General features: G+C 41.6%; 1 long non-coding RNA gene across 1 annotated transcript in view; it reads right to left on the reverse strand.

The window, feature by feature from the left end:
• Positions 1-9,818: 9,818 nt before the first annotated feature.
• Positions 9,819-26,164, reverse strand: part of LOC117089789 — a 72,422-nt gene continuing 56,076 nt past the window's right edge. The window contains exons 5-6 of the long non-coding RNA XR_004439754.1: positions 19,251-19,468; positions 9,819-10,735 (exon numbers count right to left, since the gene is read on the reverse strand). This is a non-coding gene — a long non-coding RNA (uncharacterized LOC117089789). The remainder of the gene's footprint in view (positions 10,736-19,250; positions 19,469-26,164) is intronic.

The following is a 26,164-nucleotide window of genomic DNA, read 5'->3' on the forward strand; positions in this document are numbered from 1 at the left end:
GACTAGTCTGCAGGCTGTTTTGGAGAAAGCACCGCTTAGAAAGGGGTATCATAGTATAAAGAACCAATTGGAGGCAGAGGTGATGGCTTGGCTTGGGACCTTGGCCTGGGACCAATCAGAGGCTGAAGTGATGACTCAACCTATGTAAATGAAGACTTAGCCCACAGCCAATTACAGAAAGGTAGGCATATGTAAAATAGGTGAAAAGTAAGAGACCAATAGGTGAAAATAAGTGACTAAGGCATGCCAAGGAGAGAGAAATGTGTCCAAATAAGGGTAGACTTTGTTCATCTGGGTTCACCGAGTAAGCATCTCCATTCAAGGATGCAGGCTCTTTCTTATCTGGGGCCTGCAGTTTGATTTTCAGGCTGTTCTTTGTTTGATGGAATTTTTACCAGGGACTCACCCTAACTGCCTGCCTGATGGGTTTCTTACTTTCCCTTTTCTCATTAAAAGAGTTTAGGACTCTACAAATATTTCCCAAAGAATCATTTACAAAGGAATAGAGGCATTGTGCATTTGCTTTCTACCAGCTACAAGGAGGTAGTCAAGACAAGAGACTGGTACGTAGACAAAAGAGAGATAGAAGAGGAGAAAGCGGAAGACGAGGAGAGAGGAAAGAAGGAAAGAAAGAGTCGGGGGTGGGGAAAAGAGAGAACTATAAATTCTTAAATTTCAGCTAGGGCTAGTAAATTTTCTTTTTTTGAAAACTGAATAATTTATTTGCAGAATTAATGGCAGGATTTTTGCTTTGTAGAAAGGGCCAGCCTACATAGATACTTAATTTATAACCTGGAACTGAGAGGCCTTTCCTAAACAACTCTATCTAAAATATTTCACCCTCTCCCATCCTTGGTCCTCCACCATAATCCACTGCCCCACGATGTGTTTCATTGTTTTCACCAGGCACTTGGCACCACCTAACATTACATGACAGTGCTTGTGTGTTTGTGGATTGTTGCTCTTGCACCTGGAATACCAGCTCCATGAGGCCAGGTGTCCTGTGTGCTTGTTCACCAGTGCCAGGTAGACAGTGGGCATCAAGGTTCACGTGAACAGTGGAACCCAGCAAGGCTGGAAACCTGCAGTGGTGATTTCTCCTGAAAGGCACGTGGATGGCTGATGTTGACCAAACAGCTGTGATGACGTTTTGTCTCAGGAAGTCTGAATCCAGGACACTTACTTATTCAAAGGCATTTCTCTCCAAAAATTACTTTTTTGTGAAAACCTGTTTCAGGGCTTGATTCACATGTTGTTCGTGGCAGAGAATGAAGTGTCTCTTTTCTCTTCCTTAGTGCTGTGTTTTCTTCCTATGAAAAGAAAAAAGAAAAGACTCCAGATGGAGAGCCTCAAATTGTCGGCAGATTTTTTGAAACTCCCCTGGAATTTGTATTGGTGATACCGAGTTTGGTGCAGACTGACAAGTGAGTAATCTTCTATCTTATCACTTTAATTTCAGGCTTCAGAGATGCCCAGCTCTGTTGTTCAAAGAGTTTTATTAAAAATTTGTGAGGAGGGGAAAGCAGTCTCTCTGGGCCTGTCTGATTTCATTATCTCTGACAGAGCATGCAGATGGAGTGGAGCCAGTGGAAGGCCACAGACAGCTATTCATGGCACTGGGCTAAATCAAAGGCCTCTGGAGCCTCCCTGCACTGATCATACATGTTCTGATCTGTTGGGATCTTAGTCCATGTTCCATTGCTTATAACAGAATGCCTAAAACTGGGTAGTTTATTTTTTTTAAAAATTGACTTCTTACAGTAATGCAGGCTGAGAAGTCCAAGGTCACAGGGACATGTCTGGTGAGATGGGGACTTGTTGGTGGGGCCTCTGCAGCATCCCCAGCAGCACAGGGCAAGGGTGCTCAGCGCGCCGGCTCAGGTTTCACTTCCTCTTACAAAGCCGTTCCACACCTGTGATAATCCATTAATCCTTTAACCCATTCATCCAAGGATCTATGAATAGATTAATCTATTCATGAGGGCAGAGCCCTCATGACCTGAACACCTCTTAAAGGCCCCATCCCTCAATACTGCCACATTGCAGATAAAGTTTCAACATGAGTTTTGGAGGGGACATTCAAACCATAGCAGGATTTCTCACACATGAATTCACATATGAGAAGCATACATGAATCTCAATACATAACCCAGTGTATGCTTCTCAGTTATTAAACTATAGCAGTCTAGTCAAAAGACACAGACCTACTAATCCCCAACCTGCAAATTGCTTTACTTAGTGCAGTTTCTGCTGTTGCTCATCTCACTAGCAAAACTGCATTCTCTGATAATTTTTCCTATAAGTCCAGATTGAGCGACAAGCTGCCAACAGTTCCTCTGCCAGCTTTGATGCATAGTTGGAATCCAGCATTCCATAAAGGCATTCACATTGCATTTGGACACTGTTTGAATCATCCTAAGTATAGGTACAGACCTCACAATACTCTTAAAGGCAAGGATTGGTCTGATAGCACCAACTAAATTGGAGGTCCTGGGGAGGGGGCAGAGTGGCTTGCCTGTCCCATAAGAAGGAGCACTAGGTCATATGAAGGCAATTAGCCCAGCCAAACAATCTGCCCCTTCCCATACATATTGTTCTAGTTGCCAGGAGGGGTCTCCAACTTTAAGAGTGGCCATACTGAAGGATGTCCAATGGAGTTTTGTAAAGAATAGGGAGGAATAAAGTGCTGGAAGGAGTGCACTGGTAATACAGAATGGGCAAGAATGCAGAATGGGCAGGTAGATAGTCAAGAGTCCCAACCTGGCAGTCTGCATTTAAACCCCAGCTCACTCACTGGTTTCATCCCAGCCTTTCTCAACTCTCAAGAAAAGGTAAGCTCTCAATGAAGAGCTTTATAAAAATGTCCATGTCTAGGCACAACCCCAAAACAATTAAAATAGAATCAAATTAGAAGCTCTGCTACTACCTGAAAGTTCTAGCAGAATGCATAAGGTTGCATGATTCAAGATATTAAAAGTGTGGGAAAACCGTAAATGCAGAAAATGCAAAGCAGATGAAGAGGTTGAGTTTCTTTGGTTCCCCTGGCTACACTCACTCTGAGAGATGGCGGTAGCATTGCTAGAACCAAAGGGTTTCCAACCAAAGAGAAAAGTACAGCTAGGGTGACCCAGGACAGGGAAGGTCACCTCCTGCTCAGGCCCCAGTACTCCCTAGCTGCCTTGAGGTCTTTGGATACTCCCCGGCCTACACTCAGGCTATAAAACTACCTCATCCACCTAAGGCCAGGCAGCACTACCTCTGATTCTTTGTTAAAATCCCACTGACCACCAAAGATAAAAACATCACCACTTCCTCAATCGACCCCTTCCATCTTATCTAAGAACTTTGTTCTTGCTTAACCTAACCCATTTCCTTGCACAAGAGAAAGAGGATGGCTTTTTTTTTTCTTTTATGTTAGAGACCGTATTAAACTTGGCAGTGTACAGACTTTCATTCAAGGATTCTCTGCCCTGTAACAGCCGGGTTGTGCAGCGCACTGTCCATGTCCATAGAGCTACAGGTGATAGCCTTGGCCCTAAGGTCCCTGAGGTAGACATAGATTAGACAAGCATGCTACAGAGGCAAAGTGCAAATGAGTGAATTAATAGACACACACGCACACACACACACACACACACACACGCAGGAAGCCATTAGCATGGCAAAGAAAGGAACATCACAGCAATAACAAAACCAGGAGAAAACCCATTTTCTTTTTCTTTTCTTTTTCCTAAGTGAACTCAGCAAAGGTAGAGAATGACCCATTTTAACCTAGACAGTGATCAGATGGTTCATGTAAACTGTGATTTTCACTGCTTCTTCCCCAGCCCAAGAAATAATGGTTTTCTTTGAAGAACTGATGTTGCACTCTAAATGATACATTGGACACTAGAATTCAGTGTTCTGTTTCTCTGTAGGATGATAATGGAAACTGGAAACATATCTAATTCTCAAGTTACATAATTAGTAACTTTACACCATGCAAAATTTAAAAAGAAAAAAAAATGTCCTGCTACAAGATAGCATCTCAGGAGGTAAAGCTGAAGTTGTTCTGTAGATTTAAAATTATTTAGTACGAAGGCTTCTTTAGCCCTGAGTTATTACTGTTTGCTTCTTCTGTTAACATTGCCATGATGATGATGATGATGATGATGATGATGATTATTCCTGTTGATCACTGTGAAGAGGAAATATCACCATAGAAATTTGGAGACTAGAGAGTGGGAGGGAGAAGGGGAATGGCTCTGACACACAGACTCAAAACCACAGCTCTCTGCATCTCCTGAGAAGCCTTTCAGAAAGGTGTTTTCTTCAAAGGGAAGAATTTAGGATTAGGTTTTCTATTTCTAGTTTTCATGAGACCCAGAGAATGACACAATTCACTCTTTGGTGAATAACCCCGTGGAAGGCAGAGCAGACCAAATAAGAAAAGAAATGATATGAAGATAAGCTAGAAGACACTGCATCTGTAATGGGGTAAATGAACCAGTCCCCTTTTCTTCTCCTTTTGCTTCTCCAGGTATATAATTATTATTTCTTATCCACAGACTCGATGTGCCTTTTTCCAGAACATGTAATCTTAAGTTGACTTAATAAAGTTATACTTTTGATCTCAAATCTTCTTAAAAGTTGGGTTTCAGTTCACTGAGCACATCAGGGGATTCACAGAGGTCTATACCACAGTCAGTCATAATTAGGAAATGACTTGAGTAACAACTGGAATCAGGACCTTTTTAAAAAAAAAAAAAAAAAGTATTTCCCCTGAACAAAGAGAAGTTCCTCCTTCGGTGAAATGCATCTTTGTAGACCTAATGGCTAATGTCTTGTTTTCTTAAAGGACATTTTATCTCCTCCCTGGAATCTCGATCAGAGAAGTAGGGTCACTTCCCTACCTCATTCTCCCCTCACCCCAGACACACACGCTTGCTTTCCAACTCTTTGCTGCTGAAGGTGTCCCTTTGGCACACACAGAAGGGCAGAACAGCCTCTCTAAGCATATCTTTTAAAGTGAGAGGAGCAGGGTGGGCAACTGCAACCACAGCAAACAATCTACATCAAGAGTGCACAGTCTTGCCTCATAGGTGAGAATTTAGGCCAATTCAAATATTTCCAAAACACCTCTCAGAGCCAAACGCTCAGCCCTGTGCACTTACGTAGCAAACACTGCAGTCCTCAACTCGGGGAGGCAGTCCTCCCTGTTCGTGTTTGATTAGGTTCACATAAGAATATTGACACTCCCGATTTCAAGTTACTACTAGGTCTAGTCTCTGAGATTTACAGAACTCCATACCATAGCTGTCATTGAATGCAGTCTGTACTAAACTCTTAATCACAATCATTAATGTTTAATAGAACCAAACAACGTACAAGTAGCTTTTACATCCACTGTATCTGGTGCGTAGTAGGAGCTGTGAAGTGAGAAATGGATGAATGCAAAATGACATGATTTGTAAGAGATTAAAATGACCTGCCAATGCTGAGGAAAAGGGAGATGATGAGAACTCTCCCTGGTGTAAGAGTGAGCTTCACTTTCCAGAAGAAAGTTCCAAACATCTATATTTATGACAATGTTCCATCTAGATTTCCAAAACAGTTCCCATTTTGATTAATTTGGCTTCTTGTTGCCATAAATACCCTTGTACTTGCCATATTGGGTACCTTGTATTCTTAGTTTATTGTCAGCATAACTAAGACTTGCTGCAATTTTTGCTGCATACCCAGGCCTCTTAAACATAAAAAGCAGTCCTAGGTCACTCTCAGTTTCTAGGCTGCAAGTATACTACACATATATATGTGTGTGTGTGTATGTGTGTGTGTTGTGTGTGTATGAAGAATGCCAAATCAAGGTTACAAAAGTTGTGAGATGATTTATACATCAGCATTAAATAATTGAATACTTCGAAGCCCCCCAAAATACAGTGTAATTGTGCTATTCATGTGAAATTTATATAATTCTGTGTATGCACACACACACACACACACACACTCACCCTCTTTGAATGGTGTGGTTTGTTACTGGGTCACCAGTTTAATGACATATAAACATCTTTTGGTTGTATCCTTGGATCCCCATATTTCTGGCTGGCTAGAAGTTCATTTGGATATTATGCTAAACACCTAACTGGGAGGTCCTGTATTGATACTAAATGCCCTTCTGGCTGCCAGGTGAAAGGCCTTAGGGTGCATGCTAATAAACCACCCCTGAAGAGTAGTACAGGCTCCGAGTAAACTGTTCTGCCTAAGGGGAGACAGCACATTCCCAGAAACGGACTGGGAGCGTTGTCTGAGCTCTGTCCTTTGCTGTCCTTGCTTTGAGCTCACAGTTTGGGAAGAGCTGGGAAAAGTCCTGTGGCCTGGAAACAATTTCATAGGCTGAATCATTTTGAAAACTAACTGGAGAGTTGTTAGAACCTCTGCTACGGGCTCTCTTTTCCACAGTACCTTCAAAGGGAGTGATGGGTAAAGCGCAAACAGAATCAGCTTTCAAAACCTCCCTGGCTTCCCATCTGCTGCTTCTGTGGGCTTCCTGTGGGAAAAGGGAACCGCTGGCCTGTGGGAGAGGAATCAACTATTTCCCAAAGCCACCGGGAGAGCACTTTTCAAAGGCAAAAGGAAATCTTCCCATGAAGCTGTTAGTTACCAAGTCCGCACTGAGCAAGACAGTGGTGGTGAGTTTTAGGGATGTTTTAAAGCCTAGAAAGGTAGAGTTTTACTTCTATGTCTGTTAGCATTCATAATCTGTATCCTCACAGGCCCTATTCCTGGGACACCAGTACTTACAAGTATTATGATAAAAAGATTTTTAGTCAGGCGCGGTGGCTCATGCCTGTAATCCCAGCACTTTGGGAGGCTGAGGCAGGTAGATCACCTGAGGTCAGGAGTTCGAGACCAGCCTGGCCAACATCTCTACTAAAAATACAAAAATTAACCAGGTGTGGTGGTGCACACCTGTAATCCCAGCTACTCAGGAGACTGAGGCAGGAAAATCGCTTGAACCTGGGAGGTAGAGGTTGCAGTGAGCCAAGATCGTGCCACTGCACTTCAGCCTGGGCAACAGAGCAAGACTCTGTCACAAAAATGGATTTTCTACTAAATTAAGGGACAGAAATATAACATGGCAACAGGTTAAAATAAGACTTAGGAACTCCTGTATGTTCCTTCTCTCCCACCATCCTCCATGAATGCAGGGATTGGTGCTGGCTTCATGAAATATCTTTCCTCTGTTAGGAATGCTGCCCCTCCCCTCTGACTCTATCCTTGTCAATAGCTGTCCAGGGTCTGGGCCACTTCATTTGGTAAAGACTTGGGTCAACTTATTTAATCACTCCATATTCATTTTAGTGATTAAACCATGGAGAGAGTGAAAAGTGAGGGATACTGAGAGTTTAAATATTGTTGCAGCTCCATAGAGGCAGACATCATTGAAAAGTCTGAAAATGTTATATTAGCCATGCAATCTGTGTCTCTCATATGCCTACTCATAGCATTGAGGAGTCAGTAAAACTGCTAGGTAACTAACAATAAGAACAGTTTTTATTGAGCACTCGTATGTGCAAGGCAAGGTATTAAATGCTTTTTATACATTAATTTATTTAACTCAAGTCAACTCCTGAGAAGTTTGTATTATTTCTTCCCTTTTTGCAGATGAAAAACTGAGGCTTAGAAAGGACAAGTGACTTGTCCAAGGCCACACAGGAGTGTTGGTGAACTCAAGATTCAGACTCACACTACTTAACTCTAAAGACAGAGATGAGAGAAAAGGAAATATGTGCCAAAATTCTCACGGCATTTACCACCTATTCCAGTCATCTGAGACTTAACATAGTCTCACATGTGTCAGTTATCATTTCAAGTTTTATAATCACATTAAGATTGCAAATTCCTTGAGGTCAAAGACTGAGTTTTCTACTTCTTTATATTCTTCAGAGTCCCTAACATAGCAATTTGTACAAAACAAGCAATTAATATGTGCATTAATAAATCTAAAAGAGGGGAGTTAAATTATTATCAAGTGAGTTGAAGAAAAAAATGAGCCTACTAAGATAAAAGAGGGTGAAGATGAGGATATGTCTTCCCCATTTTCCAGGATATGGGTCATTCTAAAAAGACAAATTCCGGGCCTCTCTCAAGCTCCAAAGGAGGGAACTATCCTAGGTTCATTAACTTTCGGAAATAGCTACCTTGAAAAGGAAGAGGGCAGTGGACGCTTCCAACAGCCTCCTGAATATGTCAGTGGGAAATGATTCTCGCAAAGCTCCAATGTAAATCAAGCTTGGCTCCCCAAAGCCCCAGATTCGTACAATTTCAGAGGCTCATCCCTTTAATCTTTCTGCTCTCTCCTGAGGGCTAATAACTTCTACAGTGGCTAGAGGGCAGAAGGAGTCACAGAAGCTCAGCTCTGATACAAAAGTAAGCAGAAGAGAGACTGTGAGCCATCAGGAGTGAGCAAGATAAGCAGCAGAATCCTCTAAGCAAAACCCCCAGACAGAAATGCCAAGGACCAAGGTCCCAGAAAGTTTATAGATTCCAATAGGCTTGGAAAGAGAAGCACCCTTACGGCACAGCCTCAAAGTCAAGCAAAAAGGCCGTGCTGCTCTCATCACAAGAGGGCTGTGTTGTCTACACTGTCTGCTTTTGAGAAGTGTGTCTCCCATATGTGCACACGCACTGCATGCACACGGCTGCCCTAACTGTACTCAACTCTCTCTTTCTTGTCTATATCAAAGTACGCAGCTGTGATTCTTTTCAACAACACTGGACTCTAGGTGGCCATCGTGCTTCCTGGGGGCAGCTGCACGCAAGTCAGTATAAAGTGGGAAAAGTAACACCAATAGATTAAGGTGAGTAAACCCCCCGCTTTGGTCTTCTGATAATTCAGCAGTAACTGTTGCCTAGATTTTGGTATCTCTCCTTCATATGTACAAGTAGGATGTGTTACTCTTTAAGACAAAATTCTGGGAACGAGGGGAGGGACATTCTCTTTTCAACATTTGTCTGGTGCCATTTCTGTATATAATCTGTGGCTAAAGCCCAGCCCTATGGCTGGGTAAGTGTCCTAAGGCTGGGACCTCAGGACACCACTTCCCTCCCAGACCTATATCCTAGCCAGCAGGATCTTCGCCAGCAGTGCACATCTGTGATCGTGGCCCAGGGAGGAGAGGCTTGCCCTCCCAAATGCTGCCTTTGTGGACAGCTTGCCACTCCTCTTGTGTGATGCCAAAGCCTACCACTGAGCTCAGGTTTCCCTCACTGCAATGTGATACACTGCCGTTAGGTGCCTGGTGCTGTGTCTGCTGTTTTGAAAATGAAAATATTTGCTTCTAACTCCAGCTACCATCTGTTAGTAACCTTTACTCCTATCCATATGCCAGCTTGAAACTGCCACTGTAGCCTTTGGGTCTCCCTGGATTTTCACAAGAGACTAGACACCATATCCTTTTAGAATGGTTTGGACAGCCAACAGCCATTGTCATGAGCTATTCACCACCACAAGCATAGTCTACTTTTTTTTTTTTTTTTCTTTGAGGCGGAGTCTCGCTCTGTCGCCCAGGCTGGAGTGCAGTGGCCGGATCTCAGCTCACTGCAAGCTCCGCCTCCCGGGTTTACGCCATTCTCCTGCCTCAGCCTCCCGAGTAGCTGGGACTACAGGCGCCCGCCACCTCGCCCGGCTAGTTTTTGTATTTTTTTTTTTTTTGGTAGAGACAGGGTTTCACCGTGTTAGCCAGGATGGTCTCGATCTCCTGACCTCGTGATCCGCCCGTCTCGGCCTCCCAAAGTGCTGGGATTACAGGCTTGAGCCACCGCGCCCGGCCGCATAGTCTACTTTTTTAAAGGACTGCAGTTGTGTGCCACTTCCAAGCTACCATGGGGAGGACCAAGAAAGAGAAACAAAGGATTAGAAAGTAAAATATGAGAACATAACAAACCTATGGAATTCACTACATCTTTCAGAATATAACTGGCTAGACTAAAAAAATGTGCATGCTGTAAAGAAAGTAAATGGAAAAAATAATGTCAAATATGTTTGATATTTCAAGATAACAGTGACACAGCAAAAGAGGAAGACTCTATTTAAGAAGTGGTACAACCCATGGGAATTTAAAAACAGGTGAGGATGTGTAATATTTGACAACACTATCTCCAAGAAGAAACAAGACTCTAAGCAATGCAATAATGATACTGTTTCGGATATGAATAAAGTAGGTCTAGCCCAAAAGCAGGTGTCACAGGCAAATATTCCCTTGTGGGTAGTAGGCATCTTAGCAATGAGAACAATAGGAGACATTTAGTGCTGGCATAGATAGAGGTCCCTGGTTGCCAAGTTAGTTGTTCATGATCATTACTTATCATTACTTGCTTACCAAGAAAATTATCAAAATATGAGTTTGCTCTGTGATTTAGTCAGGGTTTGCCACAGACACAGAACCAATAGAATATGTATATATGTAGAGAGAGAGACAGAGAGGAAAATGAATTTATTAGGGGAATTAGTTCTCTTGATTATGGAGGCTGAGAAGTCCCATGATAGACTGTCGGTGAGCTGAAGAACGAGGGAACCAGCAGCGTGCTCAGTCCAAGTCTGAAGGCCTTAGAAGCAAGGAAGACAATGGTGTAAATCTCAGTTCAAGGCCATAGGTCCAAGAGCCCAAGGGTCCACTGGTGTGAGTGCTGGGGTCCAAAGACGGGAGAATCTGGAGTCTAACCTCCATGGGCAGGAGAAGATGGCATCCTGGCTCTGGAAGAGAGAGCAAGAAGTCATCCTTCCTCTCCCATTTTGTTCCATCTAGGCCCTCAGCAAACTGGAGAGTGCCTACCCACATTGAAGGTGAATATTCTCCACTCAGTCCACTGACTTACATGCCAATCTCTGCAAGCATCCTCACACCTTAGGTAGCCCAATCATTCTCATCAAACTCCAAGTCACCTGGCTTTGCTATCAAAGCAAAGAAGCTTTGTTCCATAAGAGGAACAAGTCTAGTGCCTAGTGAAGTAGTGAGAATAAATAATGTTTTGCCAGCTATTTGGGTGCCTCTTAATCTGGCCAAGTTGATACTCAAAACCAACCATCACACTCTGGCACAAAGCAAGCTGGGACCTCAATACCCTGTGTCACCGAGGAGGACTTAAGAGTTTTAAGTCTAGATTTGATGGGGCAGTACTGAAAGAAAGAAGGGACTAATCCAGTCAACCCTTCCTGAGCAGCTGAACTGTCAGAGGTACAATGTAGAGAGGGCATGAAATGTTCAGATAGAATTCAGCAACCCCGGTACAGAGGAGTCCATGGTAGAAATCAGGAATCGAGTAACAACCAAATATAGCAAGTGGCACCACATTTCTAGGCATATAAAGAAAGAATAACACCTAGAATGTGTAAACAATTTGCTGGGCTCTGGGCTAAGGGTGTCACGAATCTTGTGAAGCTACCCAGTGAGAGAGGTACTATTTTTATCCCCCATTTCTAGATGGATAAATTGCAGTTCAGAAATTGTAACCCCACTGGTACTTGCCAAGTAGGGATATAAACCAAAGCTCAAGCATTTCACCCTGTACAGTCTGATTCTTCAACATTCGCCCCACCCCTTCCACATTAGATACCTGCAATAAACTTAGGACTGGTTTTTACTGGTCTTAGTCAATCATGGTGATTCTTTAACCAGTGGTGGTTCGGGAACTTAGACCAGTCAGCATCCAGCCTTTCCCTACTAAAATTATTGACTCAAGAAGAGCATATGACTTAAATTGGTCCAAGGAAATGAACGGGAAGAACTTGGGCTCCAAAGATCAGTGAGAAATGTTGATTTTCCCTCCAGAAGTGAACAGAGAAGCGCATGATACTGATTGTTACTCAAAGCCACCATACTACTAAGTAGAGCATTTACCTTAGGATGAAGCCTTTCTTGTGGATTGTTGTGTGGAGAGACAGAAGGACCCCTGTTTGTTGATGACATAATTAAACAGGAGGATCAACAAGATTTGTGGCTGTCCTACCTCTGGATTTTGTTTTGTATGAGCCAAGAAATATCCTCTCTGTTTAAATTACTTTGAATTGAGTCATCATTTCCCTGCAACTGAAAACATTCTAACCAATATCTACTTCATGGGACCTCCTCAGAAAAACAAGGAAGGAGTAATAAAAACCCATATAGATGATATCCTTCATGTGAGCCATTCCTTAATATGCCCTTTCATAGATGAGAAGGGTAAAGTCCAGCAAAGTTGAGCAATTTGTCTTAGGTGACACAGACAGTAATTGATAAGGCTGGACTGAGTTCCTCTGAGTATCTGACACCAAAGTCTGTATGATTTCCAATATGCACAATGAAAATCTTGGCCAGTAATGAAAGGTATGCAGATCATATTCCAGTCCTATGCAGAAGTTAGGCAAAGGTTCACTGAAGATAAAATCTAATAAGTAATCTGGTTTTCACAGCAGAATACCAGTCACAGCAAAGAACTTGTGTGCTGGGCAGAGAAAGCCCCTTGTATGGCTGGGTCAACATGGCAGGAGAAGGGAAAGGCTGTGATTCAGAGGCTAATCCCCAGCACATTGGACACTGGGTGGAAGGCCAAAATGTGACCTTCAGACTCTACCAGCTGCTGTGTATGAGGCTACTGATCACCCTTCCTTCCCTGGTCAGGACTGGCTCAGCCACCAATGGAGGAGCATAGCAGTTCGAATGAAACATCTAGAAAAGACAGAAGATGGTAAAAAGAAAAAAGGAAAAAGAAAAAAAGGGAGGAGAGTGAATCCAAAGATATTAGGAACATAATCATTATGAATGTAATAAAAAGTGACTCCAAACTGTTGGTTTATCAGGATGTATCAGTCCTCTCTTGCCATTACTGTACTATGTGCAAGTTTTGATTACCTGTTTCAAGGTGAGTTTTTACATATGTTATTTTCCTAAAACTGGTTACCATTCTGTCCTAATTTCTTGCTCAAAATTTATATTTGCATCTGAAAACTCAAAGTACTATGGCACCTGACTACCTTTCCCAATCTGTTCCTGTTTCAGAGCTGCACATATGGCTGCTGACGTTGAAGACAGCACTTTATTTTAGGGGATACCAGTCACATGGCATCCCCTCGAATGGTGCAGTATACAGTCTGCACAACGATACCCTGTAGTCTTGCCTGGTTCTCTTAATTCCTTATGCAAAATTCATCTAAAACTTTTTAAATATCATGTTTTTGCCAGATGTGGTGGCTCATGCCTGTAATCTCAGTGCTTTGGGAGTTGGAGATGGGAGGATCACTTGAGGCCAGAGTTCAAGACCAGCCTGGGTAACATAGCCAGCTCCACCCTCTGCCTTCCCATCCCCCCAATCTCTACAAAAACTTTTAAAAATTAGCTGGGCATGGTGGGACCAGTTCTGAATGGTGGGACCAGTTCTGAATAACTGTGGTCCCAGTTATTCAGAAGGCTGAGGTGAGAAGATCAGTTGGGCACAGGAGTTCAAGGTTAGAGTGAACTAAAATCGAGCCACTGCACTCTAGCCCGGGCAACAAAGTGAGACTCTATCTCTAAAATAAATAAATTTTAATTTTAAAAAATTATTGTGTTTGTGCCTATTTTTACTGTTACATATGAGATAGGTTCGCTGATGGTTGCCACGGTTGCTCAAGCAGCCAAGTGGAAAGGAAAGTGTTCTGACTTTAGTTTCAAACAAATGTAGGCTGGAATGCTGGGTCTGCCATCTACTTACTAGTTGACCGTGGCTAGGTTAACCAACTGAGCTACGGTTTCACTATCTATAAAATGACAATAATATCAGCCTCATAGTATTAATAGAAGGATATGTACTAAATGAGAAAAATATGTCAATGTATATTTTTGTTGTTATAATTATTCTTATTAATATTATCAAAGTCCCTAGCATAGTGTCTGCAATGGAAGAGATTCTCAATAAATATTAATTCCCTTATTGAATTTCAATGTCAATTTCAGTCCCTTTTCCTGGCAGGGGATAGACTTAGTCCAGCAGATGTCTGTATCCTAAGTGAGGAGGACAAACATTTTGCATTTTGCAAATTGTATCCATTGAGAAGTTCTGGGTTGGGGGAAGAGGGAGAGATATTCTTTGGTCAGACATTTAAAAAGTACTGCATTATATCCCTACTCTTAAAGATTCTCATTGCTCATTCGCCTATTGAAAGCCTTGAAAAATCTCACTTCAAACAATGTGAATGTTTTACAACATATTTCTCTAATTTGATCATTAATTATTTTTTACATTAGACAAATTAATATTCATTAATGTGTTCCACAGAACATACTTTGGGAAGTGTTGGGTTAGGGCTAGAAACTAGGGAAGTTGAGTATCCTCAGGGTAAAGATTGGTGTGACCAAAAGATGACACTAACCAGATGGGTACCAGATGGGCACAAAGTTCTTCTGCAAAGCAGAATCATATAAGGGACTAAGGTTATGACTTAGTAAGTGTATATTATTCCCTCTGAGCAAAACAGGAGGAGTGTGAGGAAGGAGATGGATGAAAGAGGACAAAAAGGGAGAACAAAAGCATCCATCACTATATCAAGCATTTATTGAGCAACTACTATGTGAGGGATGTAGAGATGAATAGCATTGTCCCTGCATTAAGGACATAAAGAAAACAGAGTAAAGAGAAACAGACAGAGAAGGGCCATAGGAAAAGAAAGATAATAGATTAAGAAGAAGGAAAGAAGATATACTTGAGGAAAACTTTGTCAAGATGTACAGGTGGAAAAGATTCCAGTCTGTTCTGCCTCACAAAGGCTGGCTGGGCACCCAATCTTTAAGAACATGACAATGAATTGATTATATCTTTTTTTAAAGTGAATCCTGCCAAAAGATGAAAATTTTGGTTAAGAAAATTAACCATAACTAAGTAATTATATTAGAGAATTTCAGTTATTAAACTGGGTAGCAAATTCTCCAAAAGCAATAATGAAATAGAAAACTATCAATTAATGTTTATGATACATTTCTGAAGCAAATATGTATAGGCCCTAAAACAGCTTACACATGATTCTAAAACTAGAGAGGATCTAAAACTCTTCACGTATGCCATTGGAATATGCATTGCATTCTGTCATCTCATTTGCAAAAAAAATGTGAACAAATTCTCTTCTGTGAAGGAAGATGAAAGAAGGAAAAATAAATGGAAAATTAGAAGCTGTACTCAGAGGCAAGCTCAGCACCTGGGAGGCAAGCTTTAAAAGACTCTGAAACATGAGTGTTCTTGGAATATTGGAGCTTGTCATTGCCCCCTGCCTGCCTGTCCTTCTCCCTCCTCTCCACCAACATGTACCTTTGGTTTATCTCCAGCTCACTGACCTTCTTTATTCTTAGAAAAGGAAGGTCTCAGGTATAGGGTTTGATACAGTTTGGGTATTAGTCATCACTCCCAAATCTCATGTTAAAATGTCATTCCCTCTTGAACCTGGGAGGTGGAGGTTGCAGTGAGCCGACATCGAGCCACTGCACTCCAGTCTGGGCGACAGAGCGAGACTCTGTCTCAAAAAAAAAAAAAAGAAAAAAAATGTAATTCTCAGTGTTGGAGTTGGAGCCTTGTAGAAGGTGTTTGGATTACTGGGGTGGATCCCTCACAGTGTGGTGCTGTCTTTATGATAGTGAGTTCTCATGAGATCTGGTCATTTAAAGGGTGTGGCACTTACCCCTCTATACTCCTCTCTCTCTCTCTCTCCCTCTCTCCTGCTTTTGCCATATGAAGTGCCTGCTCCTGCTTCACCTTCCCCCATGACTGTAGGCTTCCTGAGGCTCCCCTAGAAACCAAGCATATGCTGGCACCATGCTTTCTATGCAGCCTGCAGAACTGTGAGCCACTTAAACCTCTTTTCTTTATAAGTTACTCAATCTCAATCTTTACAGCAATGCAAGAATGGTCTGATACAGGGTTTTACCTCCTAAATATTCTTTTCCCTTATGCTGATTTTTGTATTGGGTTACCCCTCCTTTCTGCTTTCGTACATTCGTTTTTCAGCAAATATTTATTGAGTTCATACCACACACTGTGCTTTGAGTGTGGGGGCACTCAAGGCATCTGCTAATCCCTCCAGCTTTATTGAAATAAGATTTATTTTCTCAGTCATCACAGATTTTACAGGTTTTTATTTTGCATCTTGAAAAATATCTACGGTGTTTGTACTACCTCAGGAAAAGAAAAAGGCACACTGATAAACTGTGTGTCACAATGACTGTGGCCGGTTCCATTGACTACCATGCTTCAGATTCTGCCACTTTTTTGACAGATGTAATGTGTTCCCTGTCTGAGTTGTTGGGATTTTGTTGGTGGGACTATAATAACTTGGTGTGGGGGAGGGTGCCATTTCCCCTCTTTCTTCTGTTTCATTCCAGCATGAGAGTTTGTGCACAGAGGCGATAGATGAATCCATAGATTCAATGATGTGCCCAGAAGGAGCACACAGCAGGGAATGGCGAACTTTTTCTGCAGAGGACCAGGGAGTAAATATTTTTGGGTTTTGTTTTGTTTTGTTTTGTTTTTGTTTTTGTTTTTTGAGACAGAGTCTCGTTCTGTCGCCCAGGCTGGCGTGCAGTGGCGCAATCTCGGCTCACTGCAAGCTCCGCCTCCAGGGTTCACCCCATTCTCCTGCCTCAGCCTCACAAGTAGCTGGGACTACAGGAGCCCGCCACCACGCCCGGCTAATTTTTTTGTATTTTTAGTAGAGACAGGGTTTCACCGTGTTAGCCAGGGTGATCTCGATCTCCTGACCTCGTGATCTGCCCGCCTCGGGCTCTCAAGGTGCTGGAATTACAGGCGTGAGCCACCGCGCCCGGTCATATTTTTGGTTTTGCGAGACAGAATTTCTGTCACATCTAGTCAGTCCTGCCATTGTAGGGCAAGAGCAGCCACAGCCAATACACAAACAAATGAGTGTGACTGTATCCCAGTAAAACTTCTTTAGTGGACACAAATTTGAATTTCGTGTAATTTTCCCATGTCACAAAACATTATTATTTATTATTTGATTCTTTTCTGTAAAAACCCTTATTAGCTCATAGGCTATAGAATAGCAGGTGAGGGGGGCTGATTTGACCCACAGGCAGTAATTTACCCATAGCTGTTCTAGTGGAAAGAGAATAATCTGTGTGTGATCAGTGTGTGAATATTGTCTGTGTCACCTACCAGTCAGGTCCATGGGAACCAATCTAATATATTTGGGCCTTTATTTTCTTATCTGAAAATGGAAATAATAAGTTTTACCTTACCTGATAGTTACATAAAGGTTAAATGAGACTAGCAATACAAGTAAGGTATTTTCTAGGAATAAAAGAGGCTGATGGGCTGGCTGGAGGTGAGCTGAAGGAACACATTGGTGGGAGGAAGGAAAAAGACATCAGGAAACAACCATTCCTTGCCTGAAATGTAATTGTTGCTTACCTAATGACAGCTGTGATTGTTATTACTATTATTCAAAGAATAATAGAGAAAGAGAAGTAACAAGTAACAACAACAGATTCAGAGGAAGGAAAAGAAAGAAGAGCTAGAAAAATAAAGTAAGAAATAGTGACAGAGAGAGGAGGAAACAGCCATGGCAGCCTATTGTTCCAAAATCCTCCCCTTGCTCTGATGTCCCTCCCAAACCTCAGAAATGGGTTTTCCAACGCCCTCGATATATTCACCACTATATCCTGCTGGCATCTCAAATTGAGCATGACCCAGGTGAATTTATCTCCCTCTAATCTTAACTTTGCTTTTCTCCAACAGTTTCCATTTCTATTAATAATACCTCCAAGCTTCAAACAGATAGGTCGTATTTGATTCCTCTTTCATTTTTACTCCTAGTCTTTTTGAGTTTACTTTGAAATGTTTCTAAGGTCCATATTCTCCTAGCCTTGACACTCACAATGTCTCCTTAGACTCCTCTCTCTAATCCACTGTCCATGGCAACTCTGTCATCAAGCTCTCAGTATCCTACTCTCACCTCCAATACATCTTACCCACAGTTTACCCATAGGGGATTGTCCCAATCAGAACTAAGGCACTGTGCTGTGTCTCCATCACTGCAGAACATAACCTCCTTAATCAGAGGATCTGATCCTCCAGGATCTGCCCCAAGAGCCCATCTGATGTGATTTCCAACAAAACTGCTAACTACTCCATGTGTACCTCAATTCCTTGTATCTGCTGTTTCTTCCACCTAGAACACCCTTCTCTTCATTGCATTTCTAAATCCTGGGAATTCCTCAAGGCCTAATGTAAATATTTCCTTATCCAGGAAGCCTTCAGCTGAAAGTGATTATTGCCTCCTGTGAATGTCTATAGTGTTTGTTTATCTGTATTTCTTTCTTGTCAGTCATCATTTGCTGTCTTTGTGTTAAGTGTGCATATGCTTTATCATTTGTAAAAGACCAGTGGTTGTCAAATAGAGACAATTTTGTCCTCCAGGGAATCTTTAGTTGAAGATGGTTTTGGTTGCTATAACTCAAGACAGGGGTACTGGCATCTGGTAGGTAGAGGCAAGGGTTGCTGCTAAAGATCCTACAATGCACAGAAGCCCCCACAACAAAGAAATGACAACAGGGTGAGGTTGAGAAACCCTGGACCAGACTCTAGGTCAGCAGTCCCCAACATTTTGGACCCAGGGACCAGTTTCATCAAGACAATCTTTCCACAGACCAGGAAGCAGGAGATGGTTTGGGGATGATTCAAGTGTATCACATGTATTGTGCATTTTATTTCCATTATTATTACATTGTAATATGTAATGAAATAATTATACAACTCACCACAATGTAGACTCAGTGAGACTCCTGAGCTTGTTTTTCTGCAACGAGATGGTCCCATCTGGGGGTAATGGGAGACGATGGCAGATCATCGGGTGCTCGATTATCATAAGGAGCATGCAATCTAGAACCCCTGTATGCACACTTTACAATAGGGTTCATGCTTCTATGAGAATCTAATGCCACCGCTGATCTGACAGGAGGCAGAGCTCAAGTGGTAATGCAAGCCATAGGGAGCAGCTGTAAATACAGATGAAGCTTTGCTCGCTTGCCCACAGCTCACCTCCTGCTGTGAGCCCCAGTTCCTAACAGGCCACAGACCTGCACCCGTCCACAGCCGAGGGATTGGGGACCCCTGCTCTAAGCTGTTGAAGAAAGGGGTCCATAACCGATTCCCTTGTGTTTCCTACAGTTCCTAACTCAGTCTTACACATGGTCATTGATGAATACATATTTGTTGAATTAATGAAACAATAAGAATTTTTAAAGAAAACATACAGAGCTGAGGGATGACACATCCTATCCATTTCCAGTGGTATATGGGTGTCTGTGTACAGTATATCTTCTTCATTGCAGATGAGGAGCCAGGGCTTTCCAGTATCTGCACATTTTCATCTCTTGGTGCAGAAAGTACAATCGACTGCCACAGAGGGTCTCCTGAGCATTGTTAGTGGATGATTCAGGTTTTGAAGACATCTTTCAAAATGACGATTCTTCTATAAAACATGTAAAATGGTGCTTCATATGCTTCTAGCGTTTTAGCATTCTAGGCAAATAGCTCGATTCTGAGAGAGTTGCATGATTTTAAGCAAAACAAGATCCTGACACCATGCAAAGTTGGCCTCTGTTCTTCAGCAAGGCATGCAGTTCAGACATCCCAGACTCACCTTTTGAAGACTTTCAAAGATTATGTTTCTGAGGTTACCGTCAACTTGCATATTGTTTAAACAACCATTTATGTTTAAAGAAAACAAAAATCCATGCTTGGTTTTTTCCTAACTTACACTCACTGGAGTTTAAGCCTGCTTTTTAAAAATCTGCTCTGAGAAATAGAGACTCATTCATGGTACTATAATACAAATAATAGTAACAAGTAACAAAAAATTCTTTCAGATTTATAAAGTACCTTCTACCATATGCTTGCTTTCCCATGTACTGAATGAACAATGCATCACCCCCGTGGTGCCAGGGCTGCCCCAGACTCATCCATTTTCCTCCCCTCTATTGTTTCTTGGCACGTTCTCCACAGTGGGAACCAGAAAAATAGAAGGAGATCTTTACCAGTCATTTTTGCTAAATCCTGGTTTTAAATAAAGGTTAATTTCAGATGTGTCAGTAACCTAGGGACTGCTTAACTTCTCACCCACTAACTTTAAACACCGCAAGTTGTTGGTAATCCGACTTAAACACAATTATATCTTGAAAGAATCTGAATTTGTTAAAACATTTTTCAGCTCCCAGATCTCATTTATTTCCTATCAAATCATTTCCCAAGTATTTTTTACATTTCACAGGAAGTAACATGTTTACATTGATATTTCTAGTACAGGATATGATATTAAAAAGTAAAATATAGACTGGGCATGGTGGCTTATGCCTATAATCCCAGCACTCTGGGAGGCCGAGGCGGGTGGATCCCGAGGTCAGGAGTTCGAGACCAGCCTGGCCAACATAGTGAAACCCAGTCTCTACTAAAAATACAAAAAATTAGCCGGACGTGGTGGTGGGTGCCTGTAATCCCAGCTACTTGGGAGGCTGAGGCAAGAGATTTGCTTAAAGCTGGGAGGCCGAGGTTGCAGTGAGCCGAGATCACACCATTCATTCCAGCCCAGGCAACAGTGTGAGGTTCCATCTCAAAAAAAAGTAAAATATAAATAATTCCATGATTCACATATTTAAAAAGTTTTTAATGCAAGAAGGATTAACTCTCTGTAAGAATTTCTAACCCATGTCTTCATAAAACTATGAATTGTGTATACCATGATTGCAGTTTGCCTATGAAAATATAAGTAAATTTCATATAAATTAAAGATAATTTTCAGTATCTTGGTGACCTCGATTCCTAAATATGAAAGCTTACTCCCTTTTAAATGAAATTTCTATTCCCAAAGTATCACTTGTGATGACTCTGCCTGTGACTGGGGTCAATGAATTTGAGGCTTTTGCTAAGTAACATTGTGAAGCTGTAGCTCATAAGAGAAAGTGATAACTTAGGGAGAGGCTAGGTGTTTTTTTTATATACAAGTCTGCAAAGCAAACTTTTCTGAATTTGATCTTGATTTGCTTCTCTTAAAGATATATTCTTGCCAACACTACAACAATTTTTTTTTTTTTTTTTTTTGAGATAGAGTCTTGCTCTGTCACCCAGGCTCAATCTTGGCTCACTGCAATCTCCGCCTCCCGTGTTCAAACGATTCTCCCGCCTCAGCCTTCCAAGTAACTGGGACTACAGGCGTGCGCCACTATACCTGGCTAATTTTTGTATTTGTTTTAGTAGAGACAGGGTTTCACCATATTGGTGAGGCTGGTCTGGAACTCCTGATCTCGTAATCCCCTGACCTCGGCCTCCCAAAGTGCTGGGATTACAGGTATGAGCTGCCGCGCTCAGCCTGGTTTTTCACTTTTTATTTCAGAGTTGCTAGCTAAGGTTGCGTATGTTATATGCATACGGTGCCATTTCACAAATATTACCACACACCTTCCAGCACCTTACATGCAGTATTATTTAATCCTCTAAACAACACTATGATATAGATACTGCTATTATTCCCATTTTATAGATGCAGAAACTGAGGCTCAGGGTTAAGAGGCTTGCCCAAGTTCACATAGCTACGTAGTGCCAGGGCCAGACATGTATTCGAGCCAGGTATGTCTAATTCCAGAGCCCATATTCTTCAGGCCTTTCTGGTCCCATGAATCTTGGTACCAGGATAATGTAATTAGAGTCTCCGAGGTCCCTTAAAAATACCTGAAGACAGCCAGGTGCGGTGGTTCATGCCTGTAATCCCCGCACATTGGGAGGCCAAGGTGGGCAGATCACTTGATGTCAGCAGTTTGAGACCAGCCTGGACAATATGGCGAAATCTCATCTCTACTGAAAAGACAAAAATTAGCCAGGCATATTGGTGCATGTCTATGATTACAGCTACTCAGAGGCTGAAACAGGAGAGTTGCTTGAACTGGGAGGCAGAGGTTGCAGTGAGCCAAGATCATACCACTGCACTCCAGCCTGGGCAACAGAGTGAGACTCCATCTCAAAAACAAACAAACAAATAAAAAAACCTGAAGAGGTTGTTTTAACATAACTCTATAAAGACAAAAGAAGTAACAATTGAGATAAACTGAATTATATTTTGGATGAATTGTATACATATTTTGACAGTTTATTAAAATATATATTCATATGTATGTGTGTATATATATAATATATGCAATTATAATTGCATAAAGTTTATATTTTATATACATATATAGTATTCATTATTCATGTTACAAGCCCAGGATTTTGGTTCAAGTCTTAACACTGTCATTTGATGTTTATCAAATTACTTAAAATTTCTAACCATTCGCGTTCTCTTCATAAGTAATGGAGATATTAGTAGGATATACTCCATTGGGTTGTTATTGTGGCAGTAAAAGGAGAGAATTGTTTGAAATGTAGTAAAATTAAAAATAATTTTTCCAGCTGGCACCAGAGTCATACTACCAGACAGAACTATCCGGTGTAGGAAAATGATATGCATCAAGGGACTTGGGGCCAAGGGCTGGAATAATGCAAGAAAAATAACGAAAATGATCAACTTCTCTGCACCATACATAAGCAGGACTCGGAAGAAAACAGTGAAGGGAGGAGACGAAAGAGGGTAAAGGGAGTAGGGAAGAAAGCTGCGTGGCTTGGGAGCCTCAGAAGAAAGGCACCCAGAGAAGACTTTCTCAAGGGTGAGGAGGCCAAATAATTTCACAAAGAATAACAATGTCTACTGTCTGATGTTAGGTTTTCTGTTTCTCTGTGATGTAGACTCCCTCTGTTACTCCAAAGCTTCAGAAAAGTCTAGTGCACACACACACACACATTCATGCAGAGTGGCTTGAGAGGGAAATCAAGGAAAGGGGCCGCGTGCCCCCATCTGGGTGGGTGCAGAGTACACAGAAGGCACCAGCCACGGAGACAAGGTGTGGGTGAGACAGAGATTCAGGCCGAAGGGTCCCACGGAAGGTGAATCCCTAGAAAATCGTAGAAATCTAAGGAGGATCCTGGGTATTTCCTCAAGATGTGAGAGAGGGGCTTCCACCAATTTCTATTAAACCTCAGAGTAACTAGAATCTGGATTATACATTCGTTCAATCAATATTTATTAAGTGCCTACTATGTACCAGGATATTTTACAGGCGCTGGGATTTCTGTGTTGAAGAAGGCAAACTTCCTGCTCTTTTACCTGACTGTCTAGGTGGGGAAGAGAACAGGAGCAGATGAGGGACAGACAGTAAACAAATAAAAAAATAAACTAACCGGATTGTTTCAGGTAGTGGGCGTATTATGAAAAAAGTAACTAAAATGGGGACTGTGTTAGGAGTCCTTCAGTAGAGGGGTAGCATGCCCAGGAGTAGGAATGGGGTGCTTATTTAGATCAGGAGACTAGGTGCTGTTTGACCTGGGACCTGAAGGACAGGAAGGAGCTGGCCATGGGTGAACACTGGGGCTTTTGCTCCAAGCAGAGGGCTTGAAGGCATGTATAGAAGAGAACAGTGAGACTCACCCTAACGGGCTAGGGAGAAAGAGGCTGTAGGGTTTTGCCATGAGAAAATACCACAAACTAGGTGGCTTAAAATAATAGAAATTTATTCTCACAGTGCCGGAGGTTAGAAGTCTGAAACCAAGGCGTCAGAACCAAGGTGGTTCCTTCTGAGGGCAGTGAGGGACAATGTGTTCCCAGCCTCTCTCCTAGATTCTGCTGGCTTGCCTGTCATCTTTGGTGTTTCTCGGATTGTAGATTGATCACTCCAATCCTCTACCCTCACGTGGCCTTCTCCCTGTGTCTTTTCACATAGCCTTCCCTCTGCACATGGCTGCAAATGTTCACATTTCCCTTTGTTATAAGGACACCAGTCATATGGGATTGGATCTACCCTAATTTTAACCTTGTTTGAATGAATTATCTCTTTAAAGACCCTATTTCCAAATAAGATCAACATTCAGAGGTAGAGGAGATTCAAACTTCAACAGATCTTTTTGGAGAGACCCAATTCAACTCCTAACAGAGGATATGGAGAGGAGTTGGATTTTATTCTAAGCATCCATGTGAAATGCCTGGCACAGTGCCTGGCACATGGAAAACAATGAATTTTAGCATCATTATTATGCAGAGATTTATTTTAAAATGCAAAATTTAACAGGAGAGTCGTTAAAAACATGAAATTGGATTATGTCACTGCTCTGGCTAAAATCTCTCCAATGGCCTCCTTTTGTACTCCAAAAAAATTCCAAGTCCTCATAGGGCCTTCAAACCCCCTAGGGTCTGAGCCCTTGGTGATCTCAGACCTTGTCTCCCACCAGCCCCCACCTGCTCTGTCCACTCCATTCACCCTGGTCTCCTTGCTTGTCCTCAATCACCCCAAGTTGCCCCTCCCACCTCAGAGCCTCTTCCTGTTTGTTGCTTCTGCCTGGAATGCTTATCTCCCAGTATTGGCAAGGCTGGCTCTGTAATGTCATACAGGCTTCACCTCAAATACCTCCCAACCTCACCCAGAGAGGCTGTCTCCAAGAACCCTCTTTAAAATAATGCCCACATCACTTTCCATCTCCTTCTCTACTGAACTTTTCCGCATACCTTTTACAACTACTTAAAATTATTCTCTCTCTCTCTCTCTCTACACACACACACACACACACACACAACTACACTATATCTAAAAATATGTAATTAATTAATTGTGTCTGTCCTTGCCACCATAATGTCAGCTCCATGAGGACAGGGAAAGGTAGGCTCGATGGCAGAACCTCAGCCCTTAAGAACAGCTCCTGGCACCTAGGAGATGCTCAATGTATGTTTGTTGAATAAATGAATCAAGGGTGCTGATACAGTCAGGAGTAATGAGGTGGTTGGTGAACCTATTATCATTCAAGTGCAGTCTGCCCTGTGTCTGTACCTGCAACCCATACATTTCCCACTATATTTTTGTTTCGCCAATGATGAGTCTTGGTCCCCTATAAACTTGTCTTTATTCATTGTAGAGCACTCAGAGATGCATATTTAAAAGGCATATTTTTATCTTAGGAACATGGAGTTCAACAGTGTGTTTCTATTTCATTTTGTATTTTTCATCTCACTGTTGCATAAATCTGAGTTATGCAGGGATAGGGGATGAGATGCTTTTAAAATACACCTGAATACCTACAGATGCTCTTTTCTGTATTGCAGTGGTAAAGGGATTCCTGAGCTCCAAAAGAGTAATTAAGTCAGACGATTACTGGGAATCTAAAACATTTCCCTCTATAGCGTAGAAGTAAATTAAACAGCAATCAAATAGGAAGCAGAAATATTTATCGCAATTCGAAAAGTGACTTCAGATGCACTCTGAACCACTCAAGAAAATTAATGAAATAGCTTTAGAATCCCATGTTCTTGTATTGCTTTGTCTATAGTTCCAAAGATTATAACACAAGTTGATCATTTATTTTATAAAACTGATTTAAGAACAAATAAATTTTGACTATTTCCAACATTCAAATCAGTCTTTGATGGAAGAAAATCTGCCATTAACAATATTCAAAAGAACATGCTATAAGTTCTTAATTACAAAGACACAGCCCAAAAGTATTTTGGAAAAGGCAACATTGCTGAAATAAATTAATAGCTTTCCAGTGTGACTGCTCAATTAAATGCAAAATTTTTGCTAAGATTTCTAAAATACACACACATCTCATGATAAACTTACACATACTTAGTTTGTGGTACATTAACTTTTCCAATATACATCTTAGCCAATATAAAATGGTTCATTACAACTTTTACAAATTACAGTAGTTATGACAGAATTATATATTCTCTAGGAAAAAGAAAAAGGAAAGATTATTTAATTTGATAATGCATGGTACTGGTCAAGCATTTTAAACTATGCAAATGGTTATAAAATGTATTTCATTATTATATAACTCCATTAATTCCCTTAAAGTTCTTACTTTTAAAAAGAGGCCTTCCTTAAGGGTATTTACACAAAAGACATCCCTGATTAAATGCCATTATAAGTAATGAAACTATTAAGAGAAAGAAGGATGGCAGGGAGGGAGGGAGGGAGCAAGGAAGAAAAACAAAAGCTTCTGCCTGACTTAAAGATTTCTAAATCTCAGCCAACATACCAGTAATTTCAAATAGTATTCACTACAAACATTTTAGCAAACCAAATCATGAAGC

The sequence above is a fragment of the Trachypithecus francoisi genome, unplaced genomic scaffold (genome assembly GCF_009764315.1).
Source record: "Trachypithecus francoisi isolate TF-2019V2 unplaced genomic scaffold, Tfra_2.0 Lachesis_group11, whole genome shotgun sequence".
Lineage (NCBI taxonomy): Eukaryota > Metazoa > Chordata > Mammalia > Primates > Cercopithecidae > Trachypithecus > Trachypithecus francoisi.